The 15299-nt window shown below is 36.0% G+C and overlaps 1 long non-coding RNA gene across 1 annotated transcript; it reads right to left on the bottom strand.

Annotated features, from left to right (window-relative positions):
- Nucleotides 1–944: 944 nt before the first annotated feature.
- LOC145587729 (uncharacterized) lies at nucleotides 945–2142 on the bottom strand. The gene is made up of 2 exons (XR_014101387.1): nucleotides 1978–2142; nucleotides 945–1148 (listed from the first exon to the last, which is right to left on the bottom strand). It is a non-coding gene; the product is annotated as an uncharacterized LOC145587729 (long non-coding RNA).
- Nucleotides 2143–15299: the final 13157 nt, after the last annotated feature.

Raw genomic sequence — 15299 nt, 5'->3', positions numbered from 1 at the left:
ATAAACTCCTACAGCTACGACATTCGAAAATATAAAATGGGGGCTCAAAAGCCCGAGGTATAGCTAAATTACACCAGTTCGATGATGTCTTCAAGAATTCATAGCTAAATTTACTAGTTTATGCAAATATTGAAATCATAGTTTTATAAGTGAATAATGATAACAATCAGTTATTTTTATCATTGTTAAAACCAATTTTGCAACTTAGGCATGACAAAAATAAAGATGAGTCGCAAGAACAATTTCATGCCATTATCAAAGTTCAAATTTTCGATCATAATTTTAGTGCATAATTGTCGTTCTAATAACACTTCAATTTACATTAAAATTTACAAGTATAGTCCGTGTGAGCAAAAAAGAAAAAAGTTTAAGCACAAATTCGAAAATTAAATATGTATATGCTTGTATATGCTCATGCAGGATTAATACTTTACCATTTCATATGAAATTTGTTGTAATATACTCTTTAAACATGTCCCAATGACATAGAACAAACAAATTCATGAGAACAAGTCGAATCGAAAATCGCCAACTTCTAAAAGTTAGAGTTCTTCATTCGGCTTTCTCCACACTACTACAAAAATGGCCAAAGAGACCATATCAAAATGGCCAAAGAGGGGTGGTCTCTAGCTCACAGGTCTCTTTGGCCTAAGAGACCATTTCATCAAAAGTGGTCTCATGTTTTAAAAAGAGAGACCACTTATTTTAAATAAATGATCTCCGCTTTTGAAAAAACAAATAGGTGGTCTCAATTTTTGAAAACCTGTGACCACCTATTTGTAATAGACGGTCTCTTTCTTTCCTATTTTTTTTTATAAAAATAATTATTCGTATTTTAATATATATAATTAATATCGATTAAACAAAAAATACAATTCATTTACAACGAAATGCAAGTAGCTCCTGCAGAAATTTAGATAAAACCAATACAACATACTCACAAGTATTACAACCAATATTCTTATAAACAATTACTACGTATAAGAAGTCCACTTTAACCTACACCATTCCCTCACCTAATCCTACACTACGCCAGTGCCACCACCATAAGCCACCTTGGAATCATCTTTGGTGGGAGGATAGGGATCATAACCAATTGCACTTGGCCAAATTTTGTGAGTTTGAAGAGCTCAAATTTGCTTCAGAGTCTGCAAGAAAAAGATAAACCAAAATGTGACATAATCCCCATATCATATGATTTCTTGTAGAATGATTTTGAGAAGCTGTACACTATTAGCTTAATTCCATCCACATATATGAAACTTTTGCAAAGCTTTGAGCTTAACTTAAACTGAGTAAATAAAAATAATAATTTGACCCTCCTATAAGTCCTACCTAAGGAAATTTCCGAAACACTGTGTCAAAATGAGTCGCATATGTTTTCCAAACCCCAGATATCTCCATCATGAACATTAAGCTCAAAATCTAGCAATAATTGTATTATGTTACATGAAAAGATAAAATTCTAACTATATTTGTATTTGATAGATTCCTAAGTAGCTTCACTTCCTCTTCTAGCTCCCTTATGTGAACCTACTCTCATATCAAAACAAAATAAGTGAAACAATCAACTTATAGGAGTAGAATTTAGATAATCTTTTATCTTTACAACTGGTAACAATAGAAATCGAACTAATAAATTAATTTTTATCGGGCTGAAAACACGGAGAATTCACACAATTAAGCAATCATTTAATCTAAAGAATGTGAATTGCATAATCAACCAAGTCTCAATATGATAATTTCATTCAAATTCAACTAAAATTAATAGATCAAGAGAAATCAATCCCTAATTTCGAATTCATCACAAAACCTTAAATTACACTCCTAATCTGAGTTTAATTTTCTCTATAGACGCATCACCTTAAGCAATCAAAACATGTAAATTAAAACCCAATCAAAAAATCAAAAACTAACAATTTCCCTGGACAAATTAAAATTCATAAATTCAAAAACAATAAAACCGAATTATCGAACCTTCTTAACAACAAGAATTCTCCATAGTGATAATAAGGCTGACTATAGTAGACCCCTTGCTTCAATTTCCGAGAGAATGCGAAGGTTACTGCTTGCTTTAAGAACTTCTTATTTGTGAAAAGTGGTCTCTCCTTTTTACTTAATTAAATAAGTAAAAAAAAGAGAGACCGATTATTTGAGAGCAGTGATCTCTCCTTTTTATTTAATTAATAAATAAATATAGAGAGACCATTTATCTGAGAGAAATGGTCCCTCCTAATAAAAGAGAAACCATTAATTATAAAGAAGTGAACTATCTTTTTATTTATTAAATAATTAAAAAAAGAGACCATTTATTTAAAAAAAGTGGTCTCTCTTTCATTTTCATCTCCCTAAGATTGTACCCATGAGACCATTTATTTGAAATATTGGGTCTCTTGAAACAAAGAGACCATTTATTTAATTAATGGGTCTCTTATTTAAGGCCTCTTTGAACATTTTTGTAGTAGTGTATTTTATTGACCAAGTTCAAAGTTTGGTACAATAAAAGGATCAAGATTTACTTTCCTTATCTTCAAACAACAACAACAACAACAAAAAAAAAAAAAAAAAAGGAAAGAGATCGAAAATGGCGAAAGAGGAGAAGAAGAGAGTGAGCTGCAAATCGCTCTTCTCCACCTCTTTTTACTGATTCTAATGTCGCGCGCAACTCATCAAGTTACGTGTGGCATCCCAGTAAAACTCAGAACCATGCGCGCGCCTGGCCAGCGCGACCTATTGAGTTGCGCGCGGATACTGGTCACTAAAAGACCAGCACTCAAATTTCGATCCATTTGAATTTTTTCTAATGGTTTTGTACGTTGTTAAACGTAATGACGCACGAATCATCGAAATATTTTAAATTGCTTTGCATTTTGTAGTTTATTTTTTGTTTGATAGTTTTTTGCATCATCCTACATGCACATCGTTCTTTGTGCCTGCCCTAAGCATATGTTTTGGATGTTTTTCGTAAAAGTGTCTTAAAATATTTCATAGTGGTGCTTTACGTAAAAGCTCCCATAGACAGGTTTGGCGTTTTACTGTACTGACTTTAGAAATGTCACATTTTTTCGTTTTTTTTTTCGTGCAGAACAAAAAAGATGGCGTATGTATAGCGTAATATTGTATGGCGTAGGTGCTGTGTAAAATTGCACTCACTTAGCAACGTGATCTACCTCCCGTAACGAAAAACGGTAGAACTTCTTTACAAACTTTATGCGTCAGCTTATCGAGTCAACTGGCGCGCCGAACCATCGAGAATAGACACTTCTCGATCATAGAAAAATACGGTTAGTTAGTGAGCTTACTGGCTTTACCGGACAGTTAGGGTGTCGTCCACCCCCTGTATAAAGAACGGCATGGCAAAGCCGAGCAGCATGGCGAAGCCGCACCTATTTAGACATGTGCCCCCAGTCTTGAGACGCGTGTTTTCATCTTGTGGACAAAACTGCGGAGAGAGTTGTCGATTTTCTCCTCCCTCACTGGATTTGGATATATGCGTCAAGTCCTGAGACATGTATTCCTATCTTGTGGACCCCGAGTATTTGTGGACAAAACCTCTATTCAAGTTCTAGGCTTTGAACGTCGAAACACACCTCATTTTATCATCTTTTACTTCGTTAAAAACATGGACTAAAGTTTTAATGACATATCGAGGGACTTTACTCCGCCGATGACATATTGAGAGGGTATCATCCTCTTTACTCTTTTTAAAACCGATATCTTCTCATAACATGACATCATACAGGACAAACTTTACTTGTAAAACCGTTCTATACTTGCAAAGGGTCAATTTAGATTCTTTATGCACTAAATCTAGAAAATGCTTTTTCTGGACTTAGCAGCTACTTGTCTTGAACATTTAGCGAATCGAGGATAGTTTCGACATTCTCAACACTACTGAAAGATTCCTTATCTTTAAGGAACTTTGCAAAATGAGTCATGGATTTATTTCCTTGACTACTTTGATCATCGTCTATTCTAGTGACGATCAGTGAGGCAGACCGAGGTGAGGTCAAAGCCCTACAATATGATCCCATGGTATTTGTTATGAAAATAGCTAATTTGAAAGTCGGTCGGATATTAATAGATACAGGCAGCTCGTCCGATATTATCAGCTTGGCCGCCTTGAAAAATTTGAGGTTCCCTGAGGACGCTCTCAAGGACATTTCCCACCCGTTGGTTGGGTTTGGTGGGTCCATCATACATCTAGTTAGACAGATCGATTTACCCGTCCGGATCGGACAAAAGGGGGAAGGAAGGGACATGGTTGTCCGTTTCCTAGTGATCAAAGAGCTCACTAGCTACGATGTCAAACTCGGCCACCCCACGTTAAACGTAGAAAAGGCAGTAATCATCCCTCATTTGATGCTGCTGAAGTTTCAGAGGTCGGACGAGAAAATTGGCTCAATTCAAGGAAGCCAGAAAATGGCTAAGGACTATAACCAGCTAGTAGTAAACCCAACAGTACGCGGACGAGGAAAGTTGTCCGAGCTAAAAACTGAAGAATAGTCCATCCAAACATACCAGGTCGGCTAGAAGCGCAAGTCGGCCTTGGTCGACCAGGCATAGGAGAAGAGTTAAGCCCCCAGCCGGCCGGCGATCACCATGATATAGTGCTTGACCCCGATTAACCTGATCGGACTGTCAAGGTGAGCACTATAGCTGTGGGTCTGCTTGGAGTTAAGCTGTTGAGATAATTTAAAGATGTGTTTGCATTTGAAGTTAGTGAAATGCCAGGTATTAGCCCAGACTTGGTCATGCATAATGTAAGGAGAGTGTGCCCATCGTAGGTGATCCGTCTCCTTAAATGCCCATGGCCCTTTAAAAGCCTAGGACTTTACACTTGTTAGGGTGTATTAGGATTTGAATTCCTAACTGTTTGGGGGACCTTGAATTAGAATTGATTCTATCATTACGCTTTTTTGTAAGAAACAAGTAGGACTCACCAATGAGTTTTAGGAAAATTCATAAACCTCGTTCATACCTTTCTCCCAAGTAGAGTTCAAGGGATATTTAGCATGAATCGTAAGTTTACCCATGCCCAAATTGGTCTACGTGTACCAGAAATGAGTTTGGGAGCGAGGGTACTAAAATAACGTTCCCTTTAGAGGGGAATCGCTATCCTAGCCCTAGTACGACCTCTACTAGCTCTTCCTTTTTTCATAATTTCATCACCAAACAATATATGCAATGTGATACCTAAAAACTAAGTTAGTTGATTTTACTTACAAGCATCAATCATGTAGGAATTACATTGCAAAGGTCGTTATTCTTATTTAATCAATATTTGTGAAAAGAACGATAAATAAACAAGATTCTCCTTGACTTAGGTGATCAATTAAAAATTAATTAATTAATTATATTCTTTATTTAACACAAGATACTATGTGGAATTAATTTATTAAAAGTTCGTTTAAAGTGATCAACAACACTAATTAATTAATTAAAAGTTATTTAAACAAGAAAATAAAAGTGATTGATCTAAGTGCTCGGGAATATACCACTTCTCCTTGCTAGATCTTCGTGTAGAACACTTATGGACTCCTTCTTGTTCAGGAACCTCCACCGTAGTAACAAGTATTAAAGGGGTGAGTGTTTAGGACAAGAGGGTTTGGTAGTACACAAGTTCACGAAGTTTCTGCTAGAGTTTTAGGTTAATTTCTATCTCTTTAAGCCTCGTATTAAGCCTCTATTTATAGGGAATGGATGCGTTTAGGGTTTTGAGTGTTCTACCGCAGCAGGTGTTGCGCGCATCTGAATGAGTTGCGCGCGACAGCCTAGCGCAAGTGATTTAGATGCGCTGCTCAACTGAATGTCTTACGCGCGGTATTATGGTAAGATTCGATTTTATATTTTTATGAAATTCTGAATCTTCCGCAAGCGCATCACTAGAGGTTGCGCTCGGTGTCACGCGCAACCTTGTGAGTTGCGCGCACCAGACCAGCGCGACTACTTGAGATGTGCGCGGATTTCTCTGCAGTAGCTTTGATTTTTAACTTAGGCGCCTCTAAATCCATCATAATTAGGTTTTAACCTCGGGCTTAAGCCTAATTATGATCGAGCTTAGTTAATTTGGACCTTAATTCATTTTGTTTTGGGTTAGGCTAGGTATTTTGTGTTCTTATGACTTAATCAGTCGTCCATAAGCATTTTTCACGTTGATCTAACACAAAGATGGTTTTATTTATCATCATAGCACTTCTTGTCGGGATAGGAGGCCAAAAGTGGATGTCTACAGTTAGCCCCCACTTTGATCGAGTCATGAATAGACGATGATCAAAGTAGCTAAGGAAATAAATTCGAGACTCATTCTGCGAAGTTCCCTGAGAATAGAGAATCTTTCAGTAATGTTAAGGATGTCGAAACGGAACTTGATTTGCTAAGTGTTTGAGACAAGTAGCTATTAAGGCTAGGAAAAGTATTTTCTAGTCTTAACGCGCTAAAGAATCTAGATTGACCCTTTGCAAATGTAGAACGCTTTTACAAGTAAAGGCTGTCTTAGGTGATGTCATGTCATGAGAAGATAACGGTTTAAAAAGATTAAAGAGGATGATATCCTCTTAATTATGGCATCGTTGATCTAAAGTCCCTCGATACGTCATTGAAACTTTATTCTGATTTTAACAAGTTAAAAAGATGATAAAAGGAGAGGTGTTTCGACATTTGTAGCCTAACACGTGAATAAATTTCTTGACACTCGTTTGTCAAAACGTAGTATTCGGTGTCCACAAGATTTTTTTAAAAATACATGTCTCAGGATCGGAGGCATATCTCCAAATCTAGTGAGACAGAAGAAAATCGGAAACTCTCTCAGCAGTTTTGTCCACGTACAAGATGAAAACACGTGTGTCAAGACTGGGGGAACGTGCCTAAATAGATGCGACATCGCACGTCGCTCTTTGTACAGGGGCTGGACAGACAACCTAACTGTCCGGTAAGCCAGTAAGCTCACTAACTACCATATTTGCTTCCAATCGAGAAGTGCCTATTCTTGATTGGTCCGGCGTGCCAGTCGACTCGTTTAGCTAACGCCTACAGAAAGACAAAAATTCTACTGTTTTAGTTAGGAAAGGTAGATCACGTTGTTGGGAAGAAGTGAAATTTTACGCAACACCTACGCCATACAATTTTACGCTATATGATAACGCCATCCTTTTTATTGTGGATGCCAAAAAGAAAGAAATGAACGTGACATTTCTAAAGTCAGTACAGTAAAATGACAAACCTGTTTATGGGAGCTTTTACGTAAAGCACCACTACGGAATGTCTTAAGACACGCTTACGAAAAACGTCCAAAACGTATGCTTAGGGCACGCACAAAGCATGATGTGCATGTAGGATGATGCAAAAAACTATCAAAGAAGAAAAGAAACTACTGGATGCAAAGCAATTTTAAAAGATTTCGATAATTCGCGCGTTATTACGTCTAACAACGTACAAAATCGTTGGGAAAAAAGTTCAAAACGGATCGAAATCTAGTACTGGTCTTTTAAGTGACCAGTGTCCACGCGCAACTTAGTAGGTCGCACTGGCCAGGTGCGCGCAAGAAACTCGGTTACGCTGGGATGCCACCCTCAACTTGATGAGTTGCGCGCAACATTTTAATTAGTAAAAAGAATTGGAGAAGCGCGATCTGCAACTCACTCTCTTCTTCTCCTCTTTCTCTAATTTTGATCTCTTTCCATTTTTTGGTTGTCGTTTGAAGCTAAGGAAAGTAAATCTTGCACTTTTTATTTCACCAGACTTTGAACTTGGTCAATAAAATGGAGAAAGCCGAATGAAGAATCCTAACTAGAAGTTGGGGATTTTGATTCGAGTTGTTTTCATGAATTTGTTTGTTTGTTGTTGTGACACGTTTAAGCAATATATTACAACAATTTCATGTGAAGTGGTAAAGGATTGATCCTGTATGAGCATATACAAGCATATATGTGTTTTTTTGTTCATTTAATTTTGAATTTGTGCTTGAACTTTATTTCTCTCTTTTTTGCTCACATAGACTATACTTGTTAATTTTAATGTAAATTGAAGTGTTTAGAACAACAATTATGCATGAAATTTTGAACTTTGATAATAGCATGAAATTGTTCTTGCCGCTCATGTTTATTTTTTCATGCGTAAGTTGCAAAATTGGTTTTATCAATGATAAAAATAACCGATGGTTATTATTATTCACTGATAAAACTGTGATTTCAAGATTTGCACAAAACTATTTAGTTTAGGAAATTCTTGAAGACATCATCGAACTAGATTAGTTTGGCTATACTCCGGGCTTTTGAGCCCCCATTTTATGTTTTCGAATATTGTAGCCCCCAATGTTGGGTGACTTTGATGACTTGCTTGTTTTTAATAATTAGACCCTTTCATGTTGCTTGAAATGGGTCTGGAAATCCCGTGTTTTGTCTGATTGTTACAACAACTAAGATCTTTGAAACGTTTAAACGAGTATGTTAAAGATTGTTTTCGACCATTCATAGTTTTAACAAATGAAATTTGCTAAGTCTAGTAATATTGGTCGTTTGTCGGAACAAGTAAGAGGAAAAATGAAATATTGTTCAATTTTTCCTCTATTCTCGCTACTTTCGAATTCTTTCTTTTGAGTTCAAATTTCGTTACTGATTTGAAGCTCGAGAAAGTAGATGTTATCCTCTTTGTGTGAAATAATGGAGAAAAATGAAGACCTCTTTAATTAATTTAGAATTTAGGAGTCTCTTATCATGAAGTTATTTGTCTTATGTTAATGAAGTGTTTTGATATAATTTTCATGATGAATGATTGAGTACTAAACTTTCGTATGAGCAAGTATGTTGTATGCATTTGAATTCTATATTGAAACTCATTATTTTGTTTCTTTTGCTCTATACTAGTCATACTCTCTAACCTTTAGAGTAAATTGAAGTATCGAAACAACAATTATGCACTAAGATTAGTTTTTGAAGTTGACCTTGAAAATGACTCGAGCATGCAACCTATTTAATGGCCAAGTTCAGTTGCAAACTTAGTTTTCAAAGGAACAAAATGATTATTAAATCATTATGATGCATTTGAAAATTGTAAGGCTCGAGATCCACGTAAACCATTTGTAGTTTAGGCGATTCTCAAAAGTAGCTCGAATGGCATGAATATCTCAATTTTTTTTATTGTGGATATTGGAGCCCCCACTTGTCGGGTTATGCGCATTCTTGCTATTTCACAAGTCTTGGAGCCCCCAATTTGGGGTAGTTCTAATGACTTGCTTTTGTTTAGGCCATTCATATCATCATGATATTGGAATGAGCTTATGTATCCCATGTTTTTGTGTTTTGAGAACATTTTAGGACAATGACATGGCTAACGCCTTTTAGCTAATGCCATGTTTAAGGAAGCAAGTTAGTTCTTTGCTAGTTTTGTAAACCAAAAACAATTGTAGTTAAGGTTTAGTAATCTTTACCTAATGTCTAAACGTTCGTAAAAATCATTACGGTGATTTTTCTCAAAGTTGATTTAGAACATCAAATATTTTCTTTATTCTTATCAATCTTTGATTTTGGTCTTGTAGGTGGTTCATTTACCATCCCTTAGCCAATATCGCAGGATGACTAGGCGAGAACAAGTTCGAGTCAAGAAGAAGTCGAATCATAGTTTATTCCTTTTGGAAATATTTATGTATTGTCCAAAAGGTTATGAAAAATCTGAAAATTTATCTATTTTGAAAAAATGAAACAAAATTTAGAAAGGGAATTTTGAAGACTATATATATTTTTTTATTAGAAACATGTTATTTCGAACTAGAATTCAAAATTTGAAAAGGGTCCAATAATTTAAATGAAAGTTTGTTAAGAAACTGTTTCAAGTAGGCTAAATACATAACTTATTATTTTCAAAACTGGACCCAAAATGGAAAGAAAAGTCTAGCTCGTAATTGAGCGTGACTTTTCTATTCAAGATTGATGTTGAAGGTAAGTTATAATTTGCAACTTATTTCAACAAAGATATGAAAATGTGAGCAAACTTTTGTATATCTGATTTTGTTATCTCTCCCTTTTTTAGTGTTTGTCATCGTTGTCGTATTTTGTTAATTGAAAGTGAAGTTCTTCCAATTAAATAAGCACCGTAGTTTGAGAATGAATATTTATCAAACTTAGGTTTGATTGAGTGTTAGAATAATTTATAAAATCATTCGAATCACTTTCCAAAATATGGTCTTAATATAAGTTAGAATAGACCTATATTTTTGTAGCCCCCAAGTGTAATCTTAGGTGGCTTTTGCAATTCATGTATTCACATGCTATGGGATGTTTCTCATATTTGAAGACCCAGGATTTGTGTTTCCAACTTGTGGGATTTTGCACATATTTATCATGAATTGTTTGATCAAGTAGGAAGTAGTGTTCTTCCTTTTGTCATTTAAAGTTATTAAGATGATTCATAATAAGCTTTCATGACATTGATTTTGTAACATAATTAACGAGTTCAAATATGTAAATAGAGAGGAGGGATGTCTTGGTTTTTTGAGCCCTCAAAGAGCAAAAAATTGTAACCATTTCTGGAGTTTTAGTTTGCCAATGGGAGGGATCATCCCGACTTACCCCCCAAAAAAGAAATGAACAAAAAAGACTTGCATAAAAAGGAAGGGAAATCCAACTTTCCCGTATAAGAATAAAGAAAAGGTTTAGACATGTTTTCGAAAAGCAAGGATTATCGACTTAATAGTTGAATCATCGTAATGACTTGGCAGTGAGGTATACGTGTAATAGCGATAACGATCATTTTTTCATGTAGCGATCATGTTTAATCAACGTTCCTCGCTTAGAGAGGATGAAGATATCCCACGCATGCAGACATATTAGTTGCTCATGATAAGTGAGAAGACCAATGCTCAAGAGTTGTAAAAGACATCTAAAGTTGACGTCGAGGCTGTCGATATATCAAATCAATTTACTGTATTAACTTGTTTTCTTTCTAGGCAATGTATATAGAACTTGAATCACCTTGGTAATAAATAGCCCTATTATTAAAAGAAAATAAGATGATTGGTTTTAAAAGTGATAGTCATCTCATTTTTCTTGGCAAATGATATGGATAACATCAAATTTAGTTTGATTTGATTGCTTTACTAACATGATGTAATCAAGCCGATGGCTGTCAAATTATCAAAATTATTTGATTTTTTTTATATGATTTTGTAATCATTGCTCAACACTTTATGCATTTTATGTATGGGCATAACTACTCAATAGTAGGTTTATATGTGCAAAGGCCTAAGGTGGGCCATATTTTTGTAGAATGATGATTTTTGTGGTGCATGGTTATGATCTACCTCAAGGAGCGCCTTTCCAGGGTTGTAACGTGGCTAGGCTCAGGTTATAAAAAGTGGACAGGCTCAAGTATACTCCCTTAATCCCTTACTTTTGGTGCTTCTCAAATTAAAACCTTTCTACTTTGTGTGATAAATCCTACATTAGGTGCCTTTTCCTTGTCCTCCCTCTCTTTCTCTCTCTCTCTCTTTTTTTTGGTTCTCTTTTTGACAAGCTTGGTTTTGGGATTAGAACAATTTTGCATTCAATCTTTCCTTTTTTTGGGTTTAGACTAACTTTGTGTCTCCCTCTTATGTTTCGTTCTCCCAATTTTTCATTTGTATCTCTTTGCACCATTCCCATCCCAAGGTTTGGAATAATGTAGGTTGAATAAGTAAGGCTTAATTAACGAAGCTCAAAAGGGCTAGCAAAAGATGGATTGCTCTAAGGTTATTAACATGGGATTATCTACGTGGAGTTTCAACTTACCTCCTGTGTTGGTATAGTCATCATATCTCTTTTTAGTGGGCCAACAGATTGGCCTCTTTTCATCCAATACATCTTATAAGTCAAAGCTCATCAAGATTCTTAAAGTGTTGAGTATGCATGCCTTTTTTGATATTGCCTGTATGCGTGTATTTGTTTTATTTAATTCGAGCTAATAACAACAAAGAGAGTGAAAAGAGAACAAGATAGACATACTTGAAAATATAATTTTTATTCATTAATTAATTAGAGTACATAATAAGTAGATTCGACAGCATGAATCTCTTAGTCCATCATAAAGAAAATAAAAGAAACAAAACAAGACCTAGGGTGCTACATCTTGAATTGTTGACAACTTCTTAAGATTCCGTCTTCGAGCTTTGTCCGTTTCCAACGTAGGTGAAATCCTCCCTAAAAATCTAGTTCATCTATATGATTCATGGTTTCATTTATCAAGTCCCTTTCAATTAATATTCCAACAGTATAGACTTTTTGAAATATGTCTAAACCAAGGTATTGGAAATGGCATTTGTATGGTGGAGACATATTGTCTATGAACTTTGGGACAAGTTCATGATCCGGAGGTCTTTGTAAAGGAAGAGTAACCTTTGATCGCCACCTGGAAAAGAAGTCCATAAAGCCTTCTTCTTTCCCTTGCTTAACTAATTCAAGATCGTGCAAGGTAGTTGTGAGCTCGATGTTGTCTCCATATTGGACTAAAAACGCTTTTATAACGTCACTTCAAGTGGAAGTTTATTTTACATCGAGGTTATAAAACCATGGTCTAGCAATTGGGTCCAATGAAAGAGGAAAAGTACATGCATATAAGCTATGCTCAACCATAATACCAATAAAGCTTTAAGTGAGTCCTAGGATTGTTTGTAACCTTAAAGGTTGGTAAATCCGTAGTCAAGAACTTTTCTGGGAGAGTCTTGCCACTAGGTTTGTTGTGCAAGCTCATTATTGAAGTATTTATTCCCTGAGCTAGCTCGAAGGACAAGTTTCTCCAAGGCCTCTACTCTTTCGGCTCTTGCTTTTCTTGCAGAATGTTTTCTTTTTCTTTCTATGCTTTTATTTTAGCCTTTTCTGCTTTTTTATGAGCCTTCATTTGGGCTTCTTCTTCTCATAGGGCCTTTACGTTTTGGAGTTCCTCTCTAAGTTTCTCCAATGCTACTTTGTCACCCATGATTGGACTAGTATGCGAATGTGGAAGATGATCTAATAATGTGTATCAAGAGAAATTGAGCACGTTCACTTAAACCTTTTCTGCCAAGCATTTAAACAACGATCAAAAGTCAAAATGATTGTTTTCTTTTTTTATTTTGATCCCTGTAATACAATTGAAAGGAATGGTGTCCTTTGAACAAGTGTATTATTACAATAGGGGGTTCGGAGCTATTTGAAAGCTATTTATTCAGTAAGTTCAAGTGATCGAAATACCTAGGTGGAGGCCGCTTCCGAACAGTAATATTAATGCATAATTAATATTATAACTTAATCTTGAGTTAACCCTTCGGGTCACACCCAAGAAACTAACGATCCGACACGACGAATTAATTCGAAAGGAATTAATGAGTCACTCGAATATTAAATACTTAGACGCCGGAAATCGAGCTAGGAGCGTTGAAACCGAGCGTCGCAAGTGGACTCGAATAAATAAAGACGAGACAGTAAAATCAATAATTTATCAACAATTTACCGAAATACCCCTAACATCGGAATGCCTCGAGCAAATCGAGTGCTAGGGGTATTCGGTATAGCAAGGTGGCTAGCATGCGCACCAAGCCGAGCTTACGCTAGCTGGTTGGTGCTGCGGCATGCTAGCACACCATTGTTAGCAAGGCTGCCAGCACATGGCTAGCAAGCCATGCTAGCATGTGCGGGGGCAGCCGCAGCATTGAGCTAATAGTGCTAGCACTGCAAGCAGCGTTGCGCGCATGGGGTTTCGGCCAGCCGCATAGACGCGCATAGCAGCAGGCCAACCATGCACACCAAGCGCCAGCTAGGCAGCTTGGGTGCCAAGGCTTGGCCTGCCATGTGGCAACAGCCCGTTGGCGCATGTGGCAATAGGGGAGCCGATTTTCGGAGGCTTGGGGATCATGTATTTGTCCCCCCCTTTCCCTTGTGGTCCTTACCTAACCCCTCCTCTGAAAATGCCACTTGTTGAGTAATTAGTTGTTGGCTATATTATTTTGTTTTTAATTTAAAAATAAAAGGAGAAAAGTGATTTTACCAACTCTCCCACATTGATGGGAAAGTAGATTTCTCACTTGAGTTTCCCTATAAATATCCCACTTGGGAATTGGGAAAACTCACTTTAGTAAGAGCTCAATAAGGCGTCTCCACTTGAGGGAAAACCTTTAAGCTCATTAATTACTCGAGTAGTGTTTTGGTCCGGCTTGGCTAACCTCCAAGCAAGAGACCGGTTGGGGTCGCGTTGTGGGTGGATATCGTCGGAGGCTGTTGCGCTTGCGAGGCTTAAGCTTTCTTAAGTAAGAGCTCCATTTGGTCGAGCGAAGCACGCTACAAGGGTAATTTAGTCTTTTCTCTAATCTTGTTATTTATGCATTTTGGTTATATTAATTGTGAGTTCCTTGGGCTCGAGTTTTATTTTCCGCGGTGAGTCGGACTCATCGAAACCCAACAGCAGTATCTGAGCCTTGCTCATTTATTTTTATAACTAAAAATTTTCAAGGTGTTTTATGATTTTATTTTTCTGGTTTCATGTTACTAATTAGATTAGGAGCTCGATTTTATTAATTTTAACCCTGTTTTAATGTGATTTTTGGCCTCGAACCCAGGTTTTCGCCCTAAAATAGTGAATTTTGGGTGGAAACAGCATTCTGGAAAGTTTTCAACCCTTTTAGGACTGTGAAAAAGCCAAAATCCGACAAGAAATGCCTTTTTTTCGAGAGTTTTTCGTTTTTGACAAAAAATTTTAAATCTTTTAACCTTGAATCTTAATGGCATATTTATGGTAATTATGCATTTGGTTCTTTCCTTAATGTTTCTGCATTTTTGAACCTCTTTAAGCATGGTTACTTTGTAGTAACTAGTGCTTGAAAGATTGGTTAAATTTTCACATAATTGCAAATCCATTGCATTGAGTGTGAAAAATTTATTATTTGAGGCTTCTAATTACTAAAGAACCAATCTTTAATTATTTTAAGTGGTTGGAACTTTGAGTTACTAAATTCCATGAATTTTTGTTGAACATTTTTTATTTAATCATTTATTAAGTTGATTGGAATCATAAAGTTTCAATCTTGTGATAAAATTTTAATTTATCTTCATATTGGAAGATATAATCTTCAAGCATACACAAGTTAAAGTTGGAATCTTTATTTGAATTTTTGTGTTCATAATTCCAACTCCCCTTTATTTTTGTCAAATCTCATGATTAATTTAAGTTAATTAAATTAATAGTGAAAATAGCCCTATTCATTTTATTGCTTCAAGTTGAACCAATTTTATTAAAGAATAGTTCTTGGAAATAATTTTGGTTTTATGCCCTAGAATGAATTTATTAAGTTGGACTTG

This window comes from Chenopodium album, chromosome 17 (assembly GCF_948465745.1).
Source record: "Chenopodium album chromosome 17, dcCheAlbu1.1, whole genome shotgun sequence".
NCBI lineage: Eukaryota > Viridiplantae > Streptophyta > Magnoliopsida > Caryophyllales > Amaranthaceae > Chenopodium > Chenopodium album.
This window is presented reverse-complemented; position numbering and strand designations above follow the sequence as displayed.